The 21,571-nt window shown below is 38.1% G+C and overlaps 1 protein-coding gene and 1 long non-coding RNA gene across 2 annotated transcripts in view; one reads left to right on the top strand and one right to left on the bottom strand.

Moving 5' to 3' along the window:
• The window catches only part of LOC138738900 (glutamate receptor ionotropic, kainate 1), a 477,930-nt gene that overhangs the window by 21,081 nt on the left and 435,278 nt on the right, over positions 1-21,571 (top strand). The gene's annotated exons all lie outside the window — the stretch shown is intronic.
• The window catches only part of LOC138738904 (uncharacterized), a 60,564-nt gene that overhangs the window by 22,056 nt on the left and 16,937 nt on the right, over positions 1-21,571 (bottom strand). The window contains exon 3 of the long non-coding RNA XR_011341852.1: positions 19,800-19,881. This is a non-coding gene — a long non-coding RNA (uncharacterized lncRNA). The remainder of the gene's footprint in view (positions 1-19,799; positions 19,882-21,571) is intronic.

Genomic DNA, 21,571 nt, shown 5'->3' with positions numbered 1-21,571 from the left:
TCCACTGTCTTGGTTAGGGCGTAGATATTGTCCTCCAGCAGCTTCTGCCGGATGGCCCTCGAGCGTAACTCTTGGACGAAGGCGTCCTGGATAAGCCATTTGACCTTCTCTACACCTACCCCGGGTTCAGCCAGACACGGTCAGGCCAACTCTCGCAGGTGTCCCAGGTAAGACTCAGACGTCTCCCTGGGTTGCTGGGCTCTGGTGTTGAGGAGGTACCTTGCAAAGACCGCATTCATGGGGGGCTTGTATAAGTTCTTGACAGTGTCCATTGCGCTCTTGTACGTGGAGCAACCTTTGGTTGCCTGGAAAACGTGGAGACCCAGCTTTGACCAGAGTAGGACCAACCTCTTCCGATCTGAGTCCAGGATGCCGCCTTCAATCATACGATGATTGCCTCGACCGTATGCTGCCAGATCTTGAAGCGTGTCTGGACTTCTCGGTGGCATGGGTCGACTTCAAGGCTCCCTGCACTCAGGAGTTTTTCTGTGGGAAAATTTTGTGGATTAAATTGTGGTGCGCTGTTAGCCAGAATCAGACATGCACAAAGTAAAGACTGTACAACAGGCTTCAATCCACAAAGACTTCCACAGAGCCAGACTGGCTGTAGCTGCAGTAACTCTGAGTGAGTTTCGGGTGGCCGGCACGGGCTTATATCCCAGAGGATGATTGACACCCAACCGGGTGGGGCTTGATCCATTCAGGCCGACTGATTGACAGCCAGCCAGGTGTTGTCCTGTCCTCTTACATTCCTGCAGGTATAGAGGTTGCCCCCTGCAGTAGTCCGGTGGTGTACCACCACATCCTTCTCCCAATCAATTCTCGCCTTTCCTTTCTTATCCGATCCATGCCCAGTTATCATCTTTTGTCTGTTGGTCTTCTCCTTTTTCTTTCCCAGTCTTTTAATTCAAACACCTGCTTGTTTTTTACTCCACCTTGAAGAAGGGCTCAGGCCCAAAAAGTCAGTAATGGCAAAAAGGAGGTGCCTGATGCCACCCTATGAGGTGCTGGAGGTGCCTCCTGAGGTGCAGGAACGGTGTTCCTGTGAGTTCCGGCAGAACTGCACCCCTGGTTTTTAATGACAATCAAAGATCTGCAGACTTCTGTGTTTCACTCCATTAAAGATGAAACTCATTCAGAAAATCATTCAGGATTTTTGGTCTGCTGAAACAGTGATTTTTATGTTCTAAAAAAGAATGTGATATATTCAGCTAACCAATATAGTGGCACCTTCCACGTGTTGTAATAGTCCAATTTTTGTTGTCAAAATAATAGCAGCATCCTGTCAATTTTTGCACTTTTTATTAAACTTTTGGGATGATATGGGCATTGCTGGCAAGGCCAGCATTTAATGTCGTTTCAATGTTGCTATTGAAAAGTTGGTCTGAGCTGCCATCTTCTTGAACTATGGTGGTCTTTCCAATGAATGTACTTCCACTTTCCCTCTGGGTTGGGAATTCCAATGTTCAAATTCAGTGATGTTGAATTGTCAAAATTAGAGGGGAATGTCCAGTTGGTGAGGTTTCCATGCACCCATAGCCTTTATTATTGTTGTTGGTTTGAATAATAGTAGCCTGGGCAATGAACTATAGCGTGCAATGTAGTTGACACATTTTGTGCCCACTGCGATAATGGTGGAGGGAATGTAATCATGTGCACTACTTTGTTCAAATGGTGAACATTTTAGGAGCTATTGGAGTTGCCAGCCAAATGTAGAGTTTTCCACCATGCATGCACCCTCTGGATGGTGGAAAAATTTCAGGAAGAAGGCACAGTAAGAAAGCACTCTGATTCTGACCACAGTATTTGTGTTTCTGATCAGTGTTGACACCTTGAATTTTAATAATGTTGATGATAATGATGTCAATGGATGCCAAGGTTGGACTCAGGGCCCAGTCCTGAAAGATCATTGTAGCAATATCTTGTGGGGGGTTGGTGGGGGGGGGGGGGGTTGTTGAGATCTCCAAACTCCAACAAACATAATCATCTTGCTTTTTTTTTCCATACATGACATTGTCCTTCAGGGATTTTCTTCTCTCCTGACACTAATGTCTTTGCCTTTACCAGGGTTGCTTAATGCAAGATACCTTACCTGAGAGTGAAACACGAAAATCTGCAGTAGTAAAAACATAGAAATGCAAGAGGAACTCAATAGGTCTTGCACCATCCATAGGAGTTAAAGATGTATTACCCACATTTTGGGCACTTTCTCCTTAACTTTGTGAAGTGGCTGTAGTTTACTTATTAAATGTGCTAAAGAAATTTAGTTATTCCATTTAACAGCATAAGTACTTTTTTCTCGACCTTTAATGCTGATCAAACTTCCTGATCCATGTACGAATAAAGCAAACAGTGAACTCACATTCCTCCAGGTTGTAAATTGCTGTTAGAGTTTTTAAATTTATGGTTTTTATTTTTAGATATTTTTCTTAGTTCTCTGGCACATTTTCCTTGTATCTTCTTGTCCAATCTCAATTTTTACTGTACTTATTTCTCTTTTTAACTCTCATTAACTTTTTAATCATTTCTTTGTCAATTGTCGAATCTGGAGTTCAGGGCAGACAGTGTTTATCCCATTTGTCATTATTCAGCATGTTTAAGTGACATTACCTCCTGTGACACACCCAACAAGCTCCAGGCAGAATGTTTCAGGAGACTAATGGGCATATTACAAAGTATCCATTTGTTCTTTGTCTTTGAAAATCCAACAAGTCATGACCATATGTGGGTTGTAACTTAAAAAGATGATTTAATTCTTCTGAAAGTGAGGTTTAAAATCAAATTACATTTGCCTTGTTTCATCCATGTATGGTATATTTTCTCTTTGGCTTGGCTTCGCGGACGAAGTATATGGTATATTTTATGACATCTCCAAAAACATTTTCCAGTTGACCATTTATTTGTTCTGTTTTGTTAATTAACTATACCAAAAGGAGAGAAAATAAAATTCCTATTGGTTTTAAACATTAATATGCTCAATTAAATCTCCTTCCAATGTGACTGATAGACACAGAAAATATGTCTTTTGCTCTACGACTGTATAATGTTAGGCTGGTTCATTGCTTATATTTTAAATCAGGGTATCAATTGTTTGGAATGTACATGACATCAATTCATCAGTGTCACATTACAGCACACACCATGGTTATCTACTAAACATCTTGCTTATTTCTGTTGAAATTTCTTGTAACAGACAATCCTTTACATCCTCTTGGGTATCTTTATGAAACTGCTTACCATCTAACATCAAACATTGAAGTGTCATTTCAAATTTGATTTCGAAATCCACAGTGTAAATGTTAAATCTAAACTTCAGGATTGGATATTATAGCATGTGTACTCGAATGCTGAGGGATTTAAATGTACTCAATTTCTGGACAATTGAATGTGTGCCAAAACAACCATTTTAATTATAGTCTTTACTGAATTAAACCATTGGTTTTCAAACTTTTTCTTTCCACTCACATAAGTAATCCCTATGCCATTGGTGCTCTGTGATTGGTAAGGGATTGCTTAAGGTAATATGTGAGTGGTGGGAAAAAAGTTGAGAACCAATGTTCGAGACCGAATTATCACTGAAATATTTTGCTTGAGAAAAATTGTCATTGGCCTATTTCCTTTGGAGTTATGAAACCGTGCACATAACAAGTCAATTAGGTATGATTAAAACAGTGGTTTTCAAAGTTTTTCTTTCCATTCACATACCACCTTAAGCAACCCCTTACTAATCACAGAGCTCCGATGGCATAGGGATTACTTAAAGTGGTATGTGAGTGGAAAGATAAAGTTTGAAAACCACTGAATTAAACTGTATTTCCCCTTGCTTTTGGAATTTTTCATAATATGACAATAGTGGGAGGCAAAGCAGGGTGGGATCACCTGTGGAAGGTTCAGTTAAAACTTCTTGATTTTGAAATTAGAAGTCTTACTAATATTTTTCACATGGTTACAAAATACCACTCAATGCAATTCTCAATTCTCAAGCAGTATCTTCTGGAAATGCATAGTACTCAACTTTAAATTATTTGAAATTAATCAAGAAAGTCTGAAGAAGCTGTGATTGTAGAAACATGCAGTATTTTTTAATGGCAATGTTTTGGGGCTGAGCTCATTGTCAAGGTATGAGCAAAAAGCAGGCAGGTGCCTGAAGAAAATGGTGGGGAAGGGGCAGGGGGAGGAGCACAAGCCCACAGGCAAGAGGTCAGAGGAGCAAGGGTGGAAGATAAAAAAAAAAAGCTGAGAGGTCATAGCTCTCTGAAAGGAGAGGGAAGGGAGTAGGGAGCTGGAGGAAAGGAGACAAAGGGATAGGGAAAGAGGGAGAGTGATAGGGGAGGGGAGAAATGAAAACCAGAGAAGTCAAAGTTAATGCCATCTGATAGGAGAGTGCCCAGACAGAATACAAGTACCTCTGACTTGCATCGATCTGCACAAATGACCAAATTTTAAAAAAATAAGAAAAAAATTAAAATTTATGCAGTTTATGTTGTATTTGACAAACTATAACAGGGATATAAGGCATGTAAGAGCCAAAATGTGTGTACTTTGTTAGTCAGTGTCCCAGGGTCCATATGCTGGGTGCAGCCATCTTGATTCCTGTATGCATGCGTGGTGGATTCGCACTTCAGAGTTCATTTGGCACATGTGCAAGCATTAAGGGCACAAATTCAATATCATCAAGGTCCTTAACTTTTATGCATGTGCCAGCCAAACTCCAATATGTGAACCCACCGTACATGCATCCACTGAAGACTCGCGCATGTGTACAGGAAGCAAGATGGCCACGCCCACCTATGGAACCTAGGACACTGACTAACAAAGTAAGTGTGCACATGCTCTATATCCTTGTTATAGTTTGTGAAATACGACATTTGATTAAAAAGTTTGCTCCACATGTGGGGGAAAAATTCTGACACATCCATTTCAAAATACAATTGATCTTTTGGTCCCAAATACAATTGTTAGTCAGGGAGTATTTTTGTAAGGTGTTGTTCCTCCAAATTGCGGGTGGCCTCACTTTGTCAGTGCATGAGGCCATGGACACATTTGTTGGTATGGGATTGGGTCAGGGAATTGAAATGGCTAACTTTCTGCAAGAACTACACCCTTCAAGTCTCCCTCGTTCAGATCTTGTTCCCATTTTTGTTTAGGTTTACAGTTTGTTTCCTCGTTCTCCTTTTCTTGCAGTTTGATGTACATGTTTGTTATAAATTTTTTAATTATCATTGTGTCTGTAATCACATATTCAAAATTGCTTCCTTCTGATAACCTCAGACAGTTTCCCAATTTGTCCTTCAAGTAGGTTTTCAGTTGGTGATATGCAAACATTGTATCGTGAGTTATATTATATTTGTCCTTCATTTGTTCAAAAGGTAATCGTTTATTTCCCAAAAAACAATTTTCTATTCTTTTGATCCCTTTTCTCTCCCATTCTCTGAAGGAAAGGTTATCTATTGTGAAAGGGATTAGTTGATTTTGTGTCAATATTAATTTTGGTAGTTGATAATTTATTTTATTCCTTTCTACATGAATCTTCTTCCAAATGTTGAGCAGATGGTGCAATACTGGTGAATTCCTACGTTGCACCAATTTTTCATCCCACTTATATAGTATATATTCAGGTATCTTCTCCCCTATTTTATCTAGCTCTAATCTGGTCTAGTCTGGTTTTTCCTTGTTTGATAAAAATCTGATAGGTATCTTAATTGTGCTGCTCTATAATAATTCTTAAAATTTGGTAGTTGTAAGCCCCCTTGTTTGTACCATTCTGTTAATTTATCTAGTGCTATCCTTGGTTTCCCCCCTTTTCATAAGCATTTCCTTATTATTTTCTTTAGCTCCTTGAAGAATTTCTCTGTTAGGTGAATTGGTAAAGATTGAAATAGGTATTGTATCCTTGGGAAGATGTTCATTTTAATAGTTTATCCTTCCTATCAGTGTTAGTGGTAAGTCTTTCCAGTGCTCTAAGTCGTCTTGTAATGTTTTCATTAATGGCTGATAATTTAGTTTGTATAGATGGCTGAGATTATTATTTAGTTGTATACCTAGGTATCGAATTGCTTGTGTTTGCCATCTAAATGGTGATTCTTTCTTAAACTTTGTGAAATCCGCATTATTCATTGGCATTGCTTCACTTTTATTAGCGTTGATCTTGTACCCCGATACTTCTCCATATTCCTTCAATTTCTTATGTAATTCTTTTATTGATATTTCTGGTTCTGTTAAGTATATTATAACGTCATCTGCAAATAGACTGATTTTATATTCCTTCTCTTTTATTTTTATCCCACTTATTTTATTTTCTGTTCTTATCAGTTCTGCTAGTGGTTCTATAGCTAACGTGAACAGTGAGGGATATAGTCGACATCCCTGCCTTGTTGATCTGCTTAATTTAAATTGGTTTGATATATATCCATTTACTGTCACTTTCTCCAATGGTCCCTTATATAATGCTTTAATCCAATTAATATATTTCTCTGGTAGGTTGAATTTTTGTAGTACTTTGAATAAATAATTCCATTCTACTTTGTCAAAGGCTTTCTCTGCGTCTCAAGCAACCGCCACTGTTGGAGTTTTGTTTCCTTGTACTGCATGGATTGTTAATGAATTTACAGATATTGTCTGATGTTCGTCTTTTTTTAAAATAAATCCAGTTTGATCTAGTTTTACTATTTTTGGTACACAGTCGGCCAATCTGTTTGCTAATAGTTTAGCTATTATCTTATAATCTGTGTTAAGTAGAGATATTGGTCTATACGATGCTGGTGTTAGTGGATCTTTCCCTGTCTTTAGTATTACTGTAATTATTGCTGTTTTGCATGAATCTGGTATGTTTTGTGTTTTTTCAATCTGGTTCATTACTTCCAGGAGAGGAGGAATTAATAAGTCTTTAAATGTTTTTTAGAATTCTATTGGGAGTCCATCCTCTCCTGGTGTTTTATTGTTTGGTAGGTTTTTTTGATATCTCCTGTATTTCTTCTATTTCAAATGGTTTTATTAATTTATTTTGCTCCTCTGTTTGCAATTTCGGTAGTTCAATTTTAGTTAGAAATTCATCTATTTTGTCTTCTTTCCCTTAGTTTTCAGTTTGATATAGTTGTTCGTTGAATTCCCTGAAGTTTTTATTGATCTCCGTAGGGTTATTTGTAATTTGTTTGTCCTTTTTCCTTGATGCCAATACCGTTCTTTTAGTTTGTTCTGTCTTAAGCTGCCATGCTAGTATTTTGTGTGCTTTTTCTCCTAGCTCATAATACTTCTGTTTTGTCTTCATTATGTTCTTCTCCACCTTATATGTTTGTAGTGTTTCATATTTTATTTTTTTATCTGTCAATTCTCTTCTTTTAGTTGTATCTTCCTTTATTGCTAATTCTTTTTCTGTATTTGTTATTTCCCTTTCCAACTGTTCTATTTCCCGATTGTAGTCCTTCTTCATCTTAGTTACATAATTTATTATCTGTCCTCTGATGAATGCTTTCATTGCGTCCCATAGTATAAACTTATCTTTCACTGATTCCATATTTATTTCAAAGTACATTTTAATTTGTCACTCAATGAATTCTCTAAATTCCTGTCTTTTAAGTAGCATGGAGTTTAATCTCCATCTATACATTCTCGGTGGGATGTCTTCCAGCTCTATTGCCAATAACAGGGGTGAGTGATCCGATAACAATCTAGCTTTATATTCCGTTTTCTGAACTCTTCCTTGAATGTGGGCTGATAACAGGGATAGGTCTATCCTTGAGTATGTTTTATGTCTACCCGAATAATATGAATATTCCTTTTCCTTTGGATGTTGTTTCCTCCATATATCCAAAAGTTGCATTTCCTGCATTGATTTAATTATAAATTTGGTTGCTTTGTTCTTTCTGTTAGTCTTTTTTCCAATTTTATCCATGTTTGAGTCCAATTTAAGGTTAAAATCCCCTCATATTAGTATATTCCCTTACGTATCTGTGATCTTCAAAAAGATATCTTGCATAAATTTTTGATTTTCTTCATTAGGTGCATATACATTGAGTAAATTCCAAAATTCTGAATATATCTGACATTTTATCATTACATATCTCCCTGCTGGATCTATTATTTCCTCTTCTATTTTGATTGGTACATTTTTATTGATAAATATAGCTACTGTTCTGGCTTTTGAATTATATGATGCTGCTGTTACATGTCCTATCCAATCTCTCTTTAATTTCTTGTGTTCCACTTCAGTTAGATGTGTTTCTTGCATGAATGCTATATCAATTTTTTCTTTCTTCAGTAAATTTAACAGCTTCTTCCTTTTGATTTGGTTATGTATTCCATTAATATTTAAAGTCATATAGTTCAACATGGCCATTTCATACTTTGTTTATTTGTTTATCTTTCCTTTCCATTTCCTTATCACCACCTTCCCTTCTTATCATTTCATGCAAAACAGCAATAATTACAGTAATACCAAAGACGGGGAAAGATCCACAAACACCAGCATCATATAGACCAATATCTCTACTTAACACAGATTATAAAATAATAGCTAAACTATTAGCAATTTCTTGTGTTCCACTTCAGTTAGATGTGTTTCTTGGACGAATGCTATATCAATTTTTTCTTTCTTCAGTAAATTTAACAGCTTCTTCCTTTTGATTTGGTTATGTATTCTGTTAATATTTAAAGTCATAAAGATAAAGAATGAAACGTGGGAAAAGCTATGCTCCGGAACTATGAGAAATACAATAAACACAAGGTTACGCATGATACAATATAATTGGTTACACAGGCTATACATCACACCCCAAAAGTTAAATAAATGGGACCCAACAGTATCAGACAGATGTTTTCGCTGTGAAAAGGAAGCGGGAACAACAATACATGCAATTTGGGCATGTGAGAAAGTGAAAAATTTTTGGGAAGATCTAAACCAGATATTAAATAAAATCACAAAAAGTAATATACCAAAAAACCCAGAGATCTTCCTTCTAAGTAATATAAGAAATAAAGAATTTGGACTCGATTTGGATGGAGCACAAATAAGATTTATTATGATAGCCCTAGCTGTAGCAAAAAAATGTATTATGTCAACCTGGAAATTAGAAGACAACTTGAGAATACAACAATGGTACATAGAAATAAATAAGTGTATTCCATTAGAAAAAAATAACATACAATGAAATGAACTGACCCAGTATGTAAAAGTAAAAGACAAAAATTTCTTGTTTATTTTTATTAAGTGATGACATTGTTTAATGGGTTTAATGTATTATATAGATTGAGCTTTGAATAAATAGGGGGGGGGGGTGAGGGAGGGAGGGAAGGGAGGGTGGAAAAAGGGGAGAAAATGAGTATATATTCAAGAGAAAAATGTCTATGTATTTTGGTCAGTATGGTTCATAGTGTGAAAAATAAAAAAAACATTTTAAAAAAGTCTCCCTCGTTCACTCATCCGTTTCCACTGATTGCCTCGTTAGTACCTATTCCTGTAACTTCAAGAAATGCTACATGCGCCCACACCTCATCACTCACCTGCATTTGGGGCCCCAAGAAATACCTCTCTCGTGAATCTACAGGGGTCATCTACTGCATCCATTGTTCCCATTGTGGCCTCCTGTATGGCAGAGAGACCAGAAGCAGACTGGGAGATAGCATCATGGAGCATATTTGCTCTATCCTCACCAGTAGCTGGGATCTCCCAGTGGCTAACCATCTCAATTCTGTGTCCCACTCCGACTCTGACATGTCTGTTCATGACCTCATGCACTGTCAAACCAAGGCCACCTGCAAGTTGGAGGTGTAACACCTAATATTCCATCTGGACATTCTCCAATTAGATGGCATTAGCATCGACTTCTCTGGTTTCCATTAGGCCACTGCCCTGTCTCCATCTCTTTCCCATCCCTTGGTTTCCATTCCTCCAGCAATCCACCCCTACACTCTCCATTCAGAGAGAGGTCCCCTCATCCTATCAGTTTTTTTTCTCTTGTGTCCTCCCACCCATATCCACCAATTACTTCTTGCCTGTGGGCCTGTGCTCCTCTCCTTGCCTCTCCCCCACTAGTTTATTAAGGGTTCTGTCCACTTTTTGCTCATACCTTGCTTATCTTTGCTACATAAAGAATGCTGCATGATTTACTGAATTTCTCCTGCATTTTTAGTAAAGTATCTTGCCTTCGCTCCTTCCACAACTCCCCTCAGAGCCTTCAGAAACAAAGATGACTTTTCCAGTCAAGTCCAAGCCAGCATAAACAAGCAGGTCTCCAACAAATCAAATTATATCAAATTGGCAAATGATTGATGGATCATTCCAGAGCTGTCTGTAAGGAATTTTTCCTTCACTACGTTTGCTTGAGTTTTCTCCAAGTGCTCTGCTTTCCTCCCACCCTTTAAAACAAATGGGTGTGGTAGGTTAATTGGGGTATTTGGACAGCATGGGCTCATGGGCTGGAAGGACCTGTTACTGTGCTGTAGTTATATTTTTAAAAAATTAAAAATAAAATGTAATAATTCTAAAAAATTCTGAAAATATAATAAAAGTTTTAAAAAATAATTCAGAATTTTAAAAAAAATTAAGATTTTTTTCATTTAAAATTTAAAGCACCTCCCTTCTGCAAACCATCTAATTATCATCAAAACACTTTAGGGACAGCAAATGTGAATAGCTTTTCTGATTTTCCTGTCTTTGACTGATACCACATCTTTCATTTCAAAGAAATGATAAATAACAGAGATCCCCTCCGCATGTAAATATTAAAACATGGTACCAATAGAAATATTTTCTTTTATTTTCAGTCCAGATCAAGGGTCTTCAACCAAAGTTTCTTGACTGCCCAGTTCCCTCCAAAAATCCTGCATAATCCCTTGAGTTTCTTCAGTGTTTTATTTTATTTTTACGTTCCAGCATCTGCAGTCTCTTACTTCTCGAGACCAGAATTATTTTGTCCTCTTCCCTGTGAGTTTCTGGGATTAATCTTACACTTGATTTTTAATTACTGTATACAGTAGACTCGAGTTTATTGGACCAATTTTTCAGGTTAAATTTGGGGGGTGTCGACCTTTACATGGATACTAATTTTGACTGTGTAAGTACTTGCATTATTCAGGAGCTCAGATGGGCAGGCAGGAAGGACTTAGGAGAAAGTCTTTGGCCAGGGCTTCGGGAGCTCTGGTGGGCAGGTTGCTGAGGTAAGGATCCACAGTTGGGGTGTCAGGAGCTCTGGTGGACTGGCGGTCAGGATGTTGGGATCTGGATGGGTAGATAGCCAAGGTGAGGGTTTATGGTCAGGACCTCATGACCTTAGATGGGCAGGTGATCAGGGCCAAAAATAGGGGGGGGGGGTCAACTTCGACATAGGTTGTATGGAAAGCATCCGATTTTTGGGCCTAAAAATGGGGGGGGGTTGACTATGGGACCTACTATTATACGAGTATATACCATAATTACCAAGAAAAAGGAGTGGGAAGAGGCCCTGCACCCTTTTAATCTTGTTCTACAATCAAAAAGTATCATGGCCTCAATTCCACCTTCCTACCCAAAGCTATAATAATCTTTGATGCTCCAGTTGTCTCAAAACCTGTCACTCCCTATCAGCAGCTCTATAACTCAGAATCCAAACCTTCCAAGGGTGGACAATTCCAAATATTTTCAGACACTTGAGGGAAGAAATGATTTCACCTTTGTGTTTCAAATGGGTAACTCATTATGGTGAGATTATGGACCCTACCTTGAGATTCCCCCACGAATGGAAGCATCATCTACCTCATCAAAGACTTAGAACCCTATGTATTTTAATGAGATCATCTCTCATTTTGCGAAGCCCCAGAGAGATTTGACCTCAATCTTTTTTGTAAAATGACCCACTTATCCCAAGAATCAATCCAATGAACTTGTGCCTCATTGCCAAGTAAATTTCCCCTTAAGTAAACAGAGCTTGCAAGCAATTTCTAAATCCGATTTACTTTGAACTAAATTTTATTGCAGAGCTTCATCCTTTCAGTCAGATTTTTTTCCTGGTGCAGGTTGGAGAGTGAACATAATACACTGTTTGCCTTCTATTCGTTCTGAGTCAGGTTGACACTACCACATTTGTGTCAAGGCATAGCTTAATTTAGTCTGTAAGTGGGAAGATAATTGTATCCTCCTTTTCTGACACAAACTTTAAACCACAACCTGCTTTCAAACATTTTCTTTTTGTCTGTCCTTTACTACTCTAATTATCTTGAAATATTCTGACTATATCCTAATTATGGGCTATCTGAATGAGAGAGAAGTAACATTAAAATTATATCCCATCTTGTGTTGCTTTTGTTAATATTTATAAGTGTAAAATGCAGCAGTACATCAACAAATTGTTACTGCTTTACTTAACTGCAATGCACATTCATCTTGGGAAGTTTTCTGCTGATTATAAAAGAGGTGATTTCCCTAGAAACTACCCACTAAAGTGATACCCAGAATGAGGATTTAAAATGGATCTGGATTTCTGAGATTAAAAAAAATCATCAATACTGAGAACATGAGTCTGCAGGATGGTTAAGCACCTGATTACAACATAAATTTCCTCTACATTCTCATTATTGAGGCCTTATGGCAACCTAGGAGAAGTGTGTATTACTATGTTTCAAGCTGGCAGCCTGTTAGAATTCATGATGAGGAGAGTCTTCATCTACAAACATATGGGGGAATAGGGAAGAGATCAGAAACTGGTTATCTGCCTCATGCTTAAATTCAGATTACATGGGCCAATCCAAGGCCATCACTAATTATGTCAACTCTACTGGTGATACACAGACGAGACCCCCTTGTTGCCTCTTTTTACACTTTAAAAAAAATTCGTCTAAATTCCAGACCTCAAGATATAAATGATTTTTTTTAGAGATGTTTATTCTAATTTATATACATCTAAAAAAAAAACAAATTAATTCTACAAGTCTCCTTAATTGATTTAAAACTATTCTTGTTGCCCTTGTTGTATTTGTTAGTGAGGTTATTATATTCAAATAATGTCATGTAGTATGTTTTGCTTCCAAAGCCCATTTGAAATGCCATGCACAGCAGTTAAAGTGCACCTGCAAATGAGAACATCAATTTAAAAGATACATTTTTTTTCTGTACATACTAATGGAAATTTTATTGGATTAATGAACAATTTATGCTGGTATTTCTGCTTTATATTCAATCTCAGTATTTTCACTGATTATTCCTGGTTTAACATAGGTTACAAAACTTTACCAGGCTGAGTTGGTAAACCGGTGATGAACTAATCCCCATTATTGTGAGTCACTTATGGATAAATGTAACAGTGACTGAAAAAAAGTTGCCTCTGCATTAACACTTGTTTTCTCCTTGATTTTTTTTCTCACTTTTTTTTAAACTTACTGTATATTTTGGTGTATAAGTCAAGTTATAAAACCCAAAAAAACTCTCAGAAAATGGGGTCGACATACACCGAATATACTTGGAGACCTTAAATTCAGCTCAAATTCAAATCCGTGCTGATCTGCCGTATAAGTCGACCCTTGAAAAACCCCCAAAACCCCCCAACTGTGACAGATTTTCATTGAGATTTTTATTGAAAACAACACAATTAGCACCCTACAAAATTGCTATAATTGTCTGAAAACAACACATTTAGAACCCTTCCAAATCACTAGCTATCTGAAGCAAAGATGACAGTAAGCACATCCATACTTTCACTGTTTAAACACTCATCATGTGGGTCCCAGTCTGTATCTAATGAGGCGGCTTCAGCTTCGTCGTCAGTGTTTCACAATAAATCATTTTCCATACCATCAGTTGCACAAGAGATATCGCACTTTTTAAATGACTTTATCCTATGCCTTGAGCATGAAGTTACACAGCACATCAAGTGATGCAGCACATATTGCCCCGCCTTTACTGCTCTTGACAACCATGCATTCCATTCCTCGCAAACATGGTCTTTGAATGGCTGTTAAGGCAGACATTGAGAGGTTGCAACATAGATGTCAAACCACCGGGGTTATTTTAGTCTTCTCAGTTAAGTGGCTACAAAGCATGTCTCAGACCAACAAACTCCATTCTTTGTGTAAACCATCTGGCCACCTGGTCCACACATTGTCTGTCCATAGTTTTACACCATTTTCATCCATCCAACCTTTTTCATGAAAATGTACAAAAATATCTGCAGGAAATTTTATTTTCAGTTTAATTTTGCATTTGAAGATTATCATGGGCCTTAACTTTGTCCTGTCGGCCATACACAATAACACCACGGTAAACCTGGCCCTTTCGTGGCCTGTACTTCTGATTTGCACAGTTTTAACACCTTTCCATTTCCACTGTTCTATTGCCTATTATGTTGAAATTCATGGAGGTTTCATCCATGTTTCCGATATTTTCGAATGCAAACTGGTGTTTTTGCCAGTTCTGTACAATAAACTGGTGAAAACTTACAACTTTATGATCAAGGTCTTATGGTAGTTTCTGTGCAATTTTTGTTTTTTGTCATAATACAGATTTTCCCTATTCATGAAACAATTGCACCAGCCTACTGTAGCCTCAAAATCATCTCTTGAGTTCTGGGTGTAACGGCTCACTGCAGTGCAAATGTTTTTATTTTATTTTGCGTGACCATGTAGCAATCTTGCTTCTGTTCACATACCCATCTGCACTCTAATTTTCCAACTCAGGCCAATGAGTGATTCCTTTTCTCAAAGAACTTTGCCTTTTTTTCTTAAAGTCTCTTCTTTCTTCCTTCAATCTCTTACCAATTTCACATGCACACCAAATTTTCTTGCAGCAGTGCAGTTGTTAGTTTTCTTGGCCATTTCTATCTCTTTCATCTTAAAGTCCACTTCATATTTTCATTGCATGCTGCGTTGTGTCAATGGATCCTCCATGATAGCAATCACCTTCAGCCAACACCTAGCAGATCAATCTGCACAATCTATTTTAGTTGATGTATATAATAGCCAATCTCAGGCATCGCGAGCTTGGGAGGGGTTGACTTATACGCCGGTCAACAGGGCACCTCAGGGAGCCAGAAAATTGGGGTTGACATACACTGGATATACTATAAAACCCTAAAATGAGGCTTAAAAGCCGGTCGACTTATACAATGAAATAAATGGTATATACTTCTGTCTTAGCCTACCTTGGACATCAGTTCTTCCATCCATTGATGACCAGCGTTTCCAGAATAGAGAGAGAATATTTGTGTTGGTGTCAGAGAGATTTAAGATTACCACTGTCCTAACCTTTCCTCATAGCTGAGATTGCATCTTTTATCTTAGCTCAACATGCATTACAAATAGAGATCAACAGGTTAACATCCACAGTCTCAAAAAGTATCTGAGCAGAAATCAATTTGCGGTGTTCAGTTAGTTCAGCAAGGATTTCTTCAGAAAGTAATATTCTACAGCCCACATATGAATCGCCCAACATATTGAATATTTAATAGACTGACATTAATACATCAATAAATCACAAACATTTCTTTGTTCATCCAAGGTTGAACATCCATTCATAACTTGATGAATGAGTTCAATTTCAATTTCATGTTTATTGTCACATGTACCAAGGTGGAGTGAGAAAGTCAGTTTTGCAAACATTCCAGTTTGTTATCCCATGCATAGTCAATAAATAGAACTAAGTGCAAAGTTACAGACACCAATGAGTTGGTGCAGAGTAAAGGCAACATAATATCATGAGTATGAGGTTTGGTCAGGAATGTGATAATGATGAGAAATAAACTATCCTTGAATCTGGAGGTGTGCAATATGATACTCACCAATCTTCTTCCTGACAGGAGGAGGGCAAAGAGAGTTAGGCTGGGGTGGGATGAGCCTTTTCCTATGTTGGCTGTTTTTCCAAGGTTAGTGGGAAGTACAGCTAGAATTGAGGGAGGGGGAGGGAGCTTGTTCAGTGGTCTGAGCCGCATTCACAACCCTCTGCAGTTTTTTGAAGTTTGGGTAGAAAGGTTCCTGTACCATGCACCCTGATAGGATACTTTCAATGGTGCATCTTAGAACTTGTTGAGTTCTACAGGCCTCTGAGGAAGAAGAGGCACTGGTGTGCTTTCTTGACCATCATGTCAATGTTGGTGGACCAGTACAGGTTGCTGGCGGTGCTAACTCCCAGGCACTTAAAGATGCCTGTTGTCTTCACCTCAGCTCTATTGATGTAGACAAGATGAGCCACACCCCACTTTTATAAGTCTACGATCAGCTCCTTAGTTTTGCTGACATTGTAGAAGATGTTGTTGTTCTAACACCAAGCCACTAGTGCCGCCATCTCCCATCTAAATTCTAACTAATCTTTGTTTGAATTCCTGCCAATTATCATTGATGTTATGTCATCTCCAAATTGGAGTAGTGTTTGACCATACAGTCATGGGTGCACAGAAAGCACTGCCTTGTGGGGTGTCAATATTGAGAGTGATTATGGAGGAGACACAGTCACCATTCCTTACTGATTGTGGCCTGCTGGCAGGAATTCATGGATCCCATTGTAGGGATGGGCACTGAAATAAAGACCACAGAGTTTGGGGATGAATTTATATGGCGTTAGTGTGTTAAAGGCAGTGCTATATTCAATAAAGTTCAACAGGGTTCTTATCCAGAGATTCCAGGACTGGCTGAAGGGCCAGGGTTATGGCATCGATCATCAGCCTGTTGTGTCAGTCAATGAATAGGAGCTGGAAAGCTAGAGGTAACATGACCAGCCTCTTGAAGCTCTCCATCGTGGTAGATGTCAGACCTGTTATAAGCCCAGAGGACCCCAAAACGCAGCAGCAATGGATATTCACCAAGACAAATGGTTACTTCAACAAAAGTTGCTTTTAATTATCTTTAAACAGGAAAACCGAATCATACTTTAACTTATTACTAACTTACTTAACCTAACTTAACCCCCTTCTAATTCTAAGCGCACGTGTATGTAATGTGTGTGTAAGTTCAGAAAAGTTCTTTGTTTCACAGTCCAATCTCACTTCTCATTCCTCCAAGTTTACTGGTTGCAGGCAACTCTTATACTGTGCACATAATTTAATATTTATCAAGTTCACCAGGCTTTGGTGCTTGAAAGGTAAATGGTTACTGCTCAAGAAGGTTCTTGTCAGTTTACAGAGAGAGAGAGATTTGTTATTCCAGGACATCCACAACTGATGTACTTCACCAGCCACTCCAATGTCTTGCTGACAAAACTTGCCCCTTCAGGGTTCTCCAGATGATACCCTCTTTCTTTCAGGTCACCACAGTTCCTTTTTGTTTCTTTTATTCCAAGTGAAACATTAAACAGCCAGTCCTCTCCTCTTGCATGAACCACAAGGTCTTTGACCAGGCTGTCTTCCAAAATAGGGCTTCTTGCTAGTTTGTCCTGTTCCAGTTCCAGCTGCTCTTGCTGGCTGTAACACTGTACAAGTGATCTCTCTCTCTCTCAAAGAGAAAGCCTGTTTGATTCTCTCTGCTTGCAAAACTACATGATCCTATTACAACAAGCTCTCCTTCAGACAGCAGTGCCACCGACATGCTGTTCCATCTGTTGCCTTTTGCAAACAACAATCCATTAGTGAAGTCTCTTGAGCACTCTTCAAAGCTCTTGCAAAAGCTGTTGAGGCCCCGATATGTCTAGCATTAGCAGAGCTCCAGTATTTCAGATAAAATCTATTTTAAAGTGTTTGTATGTGACCTAATCTAACAAACCTTTCCCAATTTATCTCCCAAAAACATATCTATATACTCTGTCACAGACCCCCCCCCCCCCCCCCCCCCGGCTGATAGTCATTTAGTCCCATCACTGTGTTCTTCTTAGATCCTGCGACAATAGTGACCTTTTTGAGTCAGATGGGTATTTTAACCTGTAGCAGGGAGAGGTTGAAGATGTCTATGAATACTCCTGCAAGTTGGTCTGCGCAGGCTCAAAGGACATGTCCAGGGATGCCATTAAGTTCAATCGCTTTCTGCAGTTTCACTCTCTGCCACACCAACCTGACATCTGTGACAATGACCCTGAGTACAAATGTGCCCTAAGTTGACATGATGTATGCCACTGGCTCGCAGGCCTTCTGTTCAAAGCAAACATAGAGTACATTGAGCTCATCAGGGAAGAATGCGGTGTTACTTGCTACTCTATCTGGTTAGGCATTCCTGCCCTGCTACAAGTGTCTGATGTCTCGGAAATTCATTTGGAACACGTTTGGTTTAGGATTTCTACTTGGCATCTCTAATGGCCTTGCAAAGGCCTTGCAAAGGCAAAGGCCAGGATTTATTGTATTGGGCTGGGTTACCTTAGTCCTTGTCCTTCAGAAGTGAGTGGCTCTCACATTTAACCTATAGTTTCCAGTGAGGAAACACATGAATTATTCTCCATACACTTGCTGAAGTCCGCGATGGCAATGGTGCATTTGTGTAGGTTCCCTGCAGTGTCCTTGAATATGGATCAGTCTACCAACATAAAGCACAAACGCTATCATCTGTTTCCTCAGTCTAGTGATACACAACTTTGACCACTTGGTCATCATGTTTCAGTTACTGCTTGTAAGCAGGTTGGAAAAACACTGTCTTTACCATGTTAAAGACCCTGCAAAGACAAGCACAGCTTTTGGATGTTTTGTTTCAAGACTGTTGGTGGAGGTGAATAGTTCATCGTATGCAAGTTTTTAAGCATTCTCTTGGGGTGGGATGTAGATTGCTCTCCGTATACTTGCTTCAGATTCCCACAGCAGGTAATAGGGATGGCACTTCTTGAATCGATATTCCAAGTTCAGGGTGCTGGAGCTTGGCAGGACCACCAATCAGGTCGAAGTATCAACTGGTGCTGCCTTTCATAAGAATGCTGTGTGGTTTATCTGGTGGATTGAGAACTCCAGTTGTACAGCACAGTCCAGAGTAGAAGGTGTGAGCCTTGCCTCAGTGAAGAAAAACATGCAGCAGTCCTGTAGCTCTATTTTTCAGGACGATTGCAATGACTATTTTATCTGATTTAATTTTGAGAACTATCGCTTGTGACTATATTCCAGCATAGGTACAGAAATGATACCATGCTAACCTGACACAGAACAAGCAATTGGGCTCCAACCTAAGGTGAAGGGTTGGATTGACAGCTGTAGTAGAGAGTTTTTTTTTAATGGATAGGATTATTAATCTATGATTTTACTGAAAACTGCTAACAATAACACAGCATCTTTAATTTTTTTTTAGCAGTTAACATGCTACAGGACCCATCCCGCTTTGATCATACTCTCTTCCCATTTCTGTCTGGCAGAGATACATATACTTGAAAACAAACCTCCAGATTCAAGGGTAGTTTTTTTTTCCTACTGTTATCTGTATATTAAATGACCTCTCATTGAGAAAAGATTGCACTCCTTTTAACATACTTTATACCCTGCACTATGTTTTTCTCCTTTTCTCTTTCCCCTGCACTATTTGACTAATTGTAATACTACTACCGACACTGTTGTTTATTTATTTTTGAATCCTGTTGTTACAAGTTGTCTTGCCTGGACAGCATTGCAAGACACTGCTTTTTCCAATATACATGAGACAATAAATCTGTCAGGCTTAACTCTTTTAAAAAATAGTCTGCAAATAGTCCTAAACAAACAAGAAGCAAGAGAATGGTCTCAAAAATACTTCTAAAAGCCTCCAAATGTTTTAAAAAAAAATTGTATTTTAAAATTCATTAGAGATTAATTATTTCTTTAGAGTTTTAATTTCAAATTATGATTCCCTCTGAAAGATTTTTTCAAATCACCAAATATTTCATTGATCCGAATGGGAAGGCCACATCAATGGCCCACTGTATTTAATTGGACCTGGTGCGGAATTTTTAAAAGTTTGTGCCATACCTGTTAAGCATTGAACACACATCCCAACTCCTTCAGTGAGTCTGCTGGCAGCTGATGGCTTGCTTCATGAATTTTTTGATGTCTAGAAATGAAAATCAATAAAACACTGCAGTGTTAGAAATTTGAGATAAAAGCTGACAATGCTGGAAACACTCGACAGGTCAGACAACATCAGTAGAAAGAGAAACATTTTCTATTTCTGGTCTGAGATCTTTTGTCAGAATGAGGAAAGAGAGAACTCAACTTAGTTTTGAGCAGAAAATAAAGTGGAAGAGGGAGGGGTTGTGGTTATCAAAATGACCTCAAATCGAAGTACACCATACTTTGAGGGATTATAAATTGCCTATACATTTGTGGCAGTAAAAACTATGCTTAACTATTTGTATGTGACCAGCATTTACTTTGAAAGTTCTAGACTTAAGATGCTGTTATCAACACATAATATCAATTTTTTATTGCTCCTTTACCTTTTCTATTGACCAGGTTGAATTAAATTGATAGCAAGGAAATCAGAATTAATGGTTCACCATTGATTTCGCTCACAAATTTTGAAAAAGAAACCACAATTACCTTGAATAAATAAACAGTTCTTAGCACCAGAGTTGATTGATTCAACAGTAAAACAGTGCAACTCTCATTTTGAAGCGTGTGTATGGTGTGCAGAATTTACATATTTTAAGATTATGGTTGTCATTTATTTCAATTCTGTATATAAATGGGAGTCTCATCTACTTCTGGAACTCATTATATGTAATTAGAAATGGAACAGATGGACTTGAGAAACATCTGTATATAATGGAGTATCATCACAAAAAAAATTTAAACACAATTGTAATTACACATGTAAGTAATTGCAATAGAAGTATGATGTTTGTTAGCCCACGGAGGACTTTAAATAGCACAAAATGGGTTGCTTCTAACAGTTAAGGACACAGCGGGGTAAATTTTAACCCACTTTGCCCAGTGATTATGAGAAGCTCAATTACTGAAATGCCTCCTGGCAGAGGTAATAAGCATCCCTGAAAAAGGCCCAAGCACTTTGCATCACTTGCTGTTGAAAATATCATTGTTTTATCTTTTTAAAAATAAGATCTGCCACAACTTATTTATAAAGTGCCTTTATTTTTATGATTCATTAAAGCAGTGGTTTTCAAACTTTTTTTCCCCACATACATACCACCCAATGCCATCGGTGCTCTGTGATTAGTAAGGGATTACTTAAGATGGTATGTGAGTGGAAAGGGAAGATTGAGAATCACTGCTTTACACCAAATTGTTATTGAAATATTTTGCTTGAGAAAAATTGTCATTGATCCATTTCCTTTGGAGTTATGAAACCATGCACATAATGAACCAATTAGGGTATGATTAAAACAGTGGTTTTCCAACTTTTTCTTTCCACTCACATTCCATCTTAAGTAATCCCTTACACAGAGCACCTATGGCATAGGGATTATTTAAGGTGGTATGTGAGTGGAAAGAAAAAGTTTGAAAACCACTGCATTAAATGAATTTATAGCTACCATTAAGTGGCGAAAATTTGATAGAACCTAACTGAGGTTTCAGGATGACCAAATGCTTGCACAGTGGAGTATTCTAAAGGGAATCAGTGAAACAGAAATGAGGGAGAAATTTAGTGAGGTCACCAACCTGGAATGTTACATCTGTTTCTCTCTCCATGTATGCTGGATGACCTGCTGAATATTTCAACCTTTTTCTGCTTTCATTCCATTTTAATCATCTGACCATCAGATCACATGGCTCTATGAATA

This window comes from Narcine bancroftii, chromosome 7, assembly GCF_036971445.1.
Source record: "Narcine bancroftii isolate sNarBan1 chromosome 7, sNarBan1.hap1, whole genome shotgun sequence".
Taxonomy (NCBI): Eukaryota; Metazoa; Chordata; class Chondrichthyes; order Torpediniformes; family Narcinidae; genus Narcine; species Narcine bancroftii.
The sequence above is the reverse complement of the archived record's forward strand: the minus strand, read 5'-3'. Positions and strand labels throughout refer to the sequence as shown.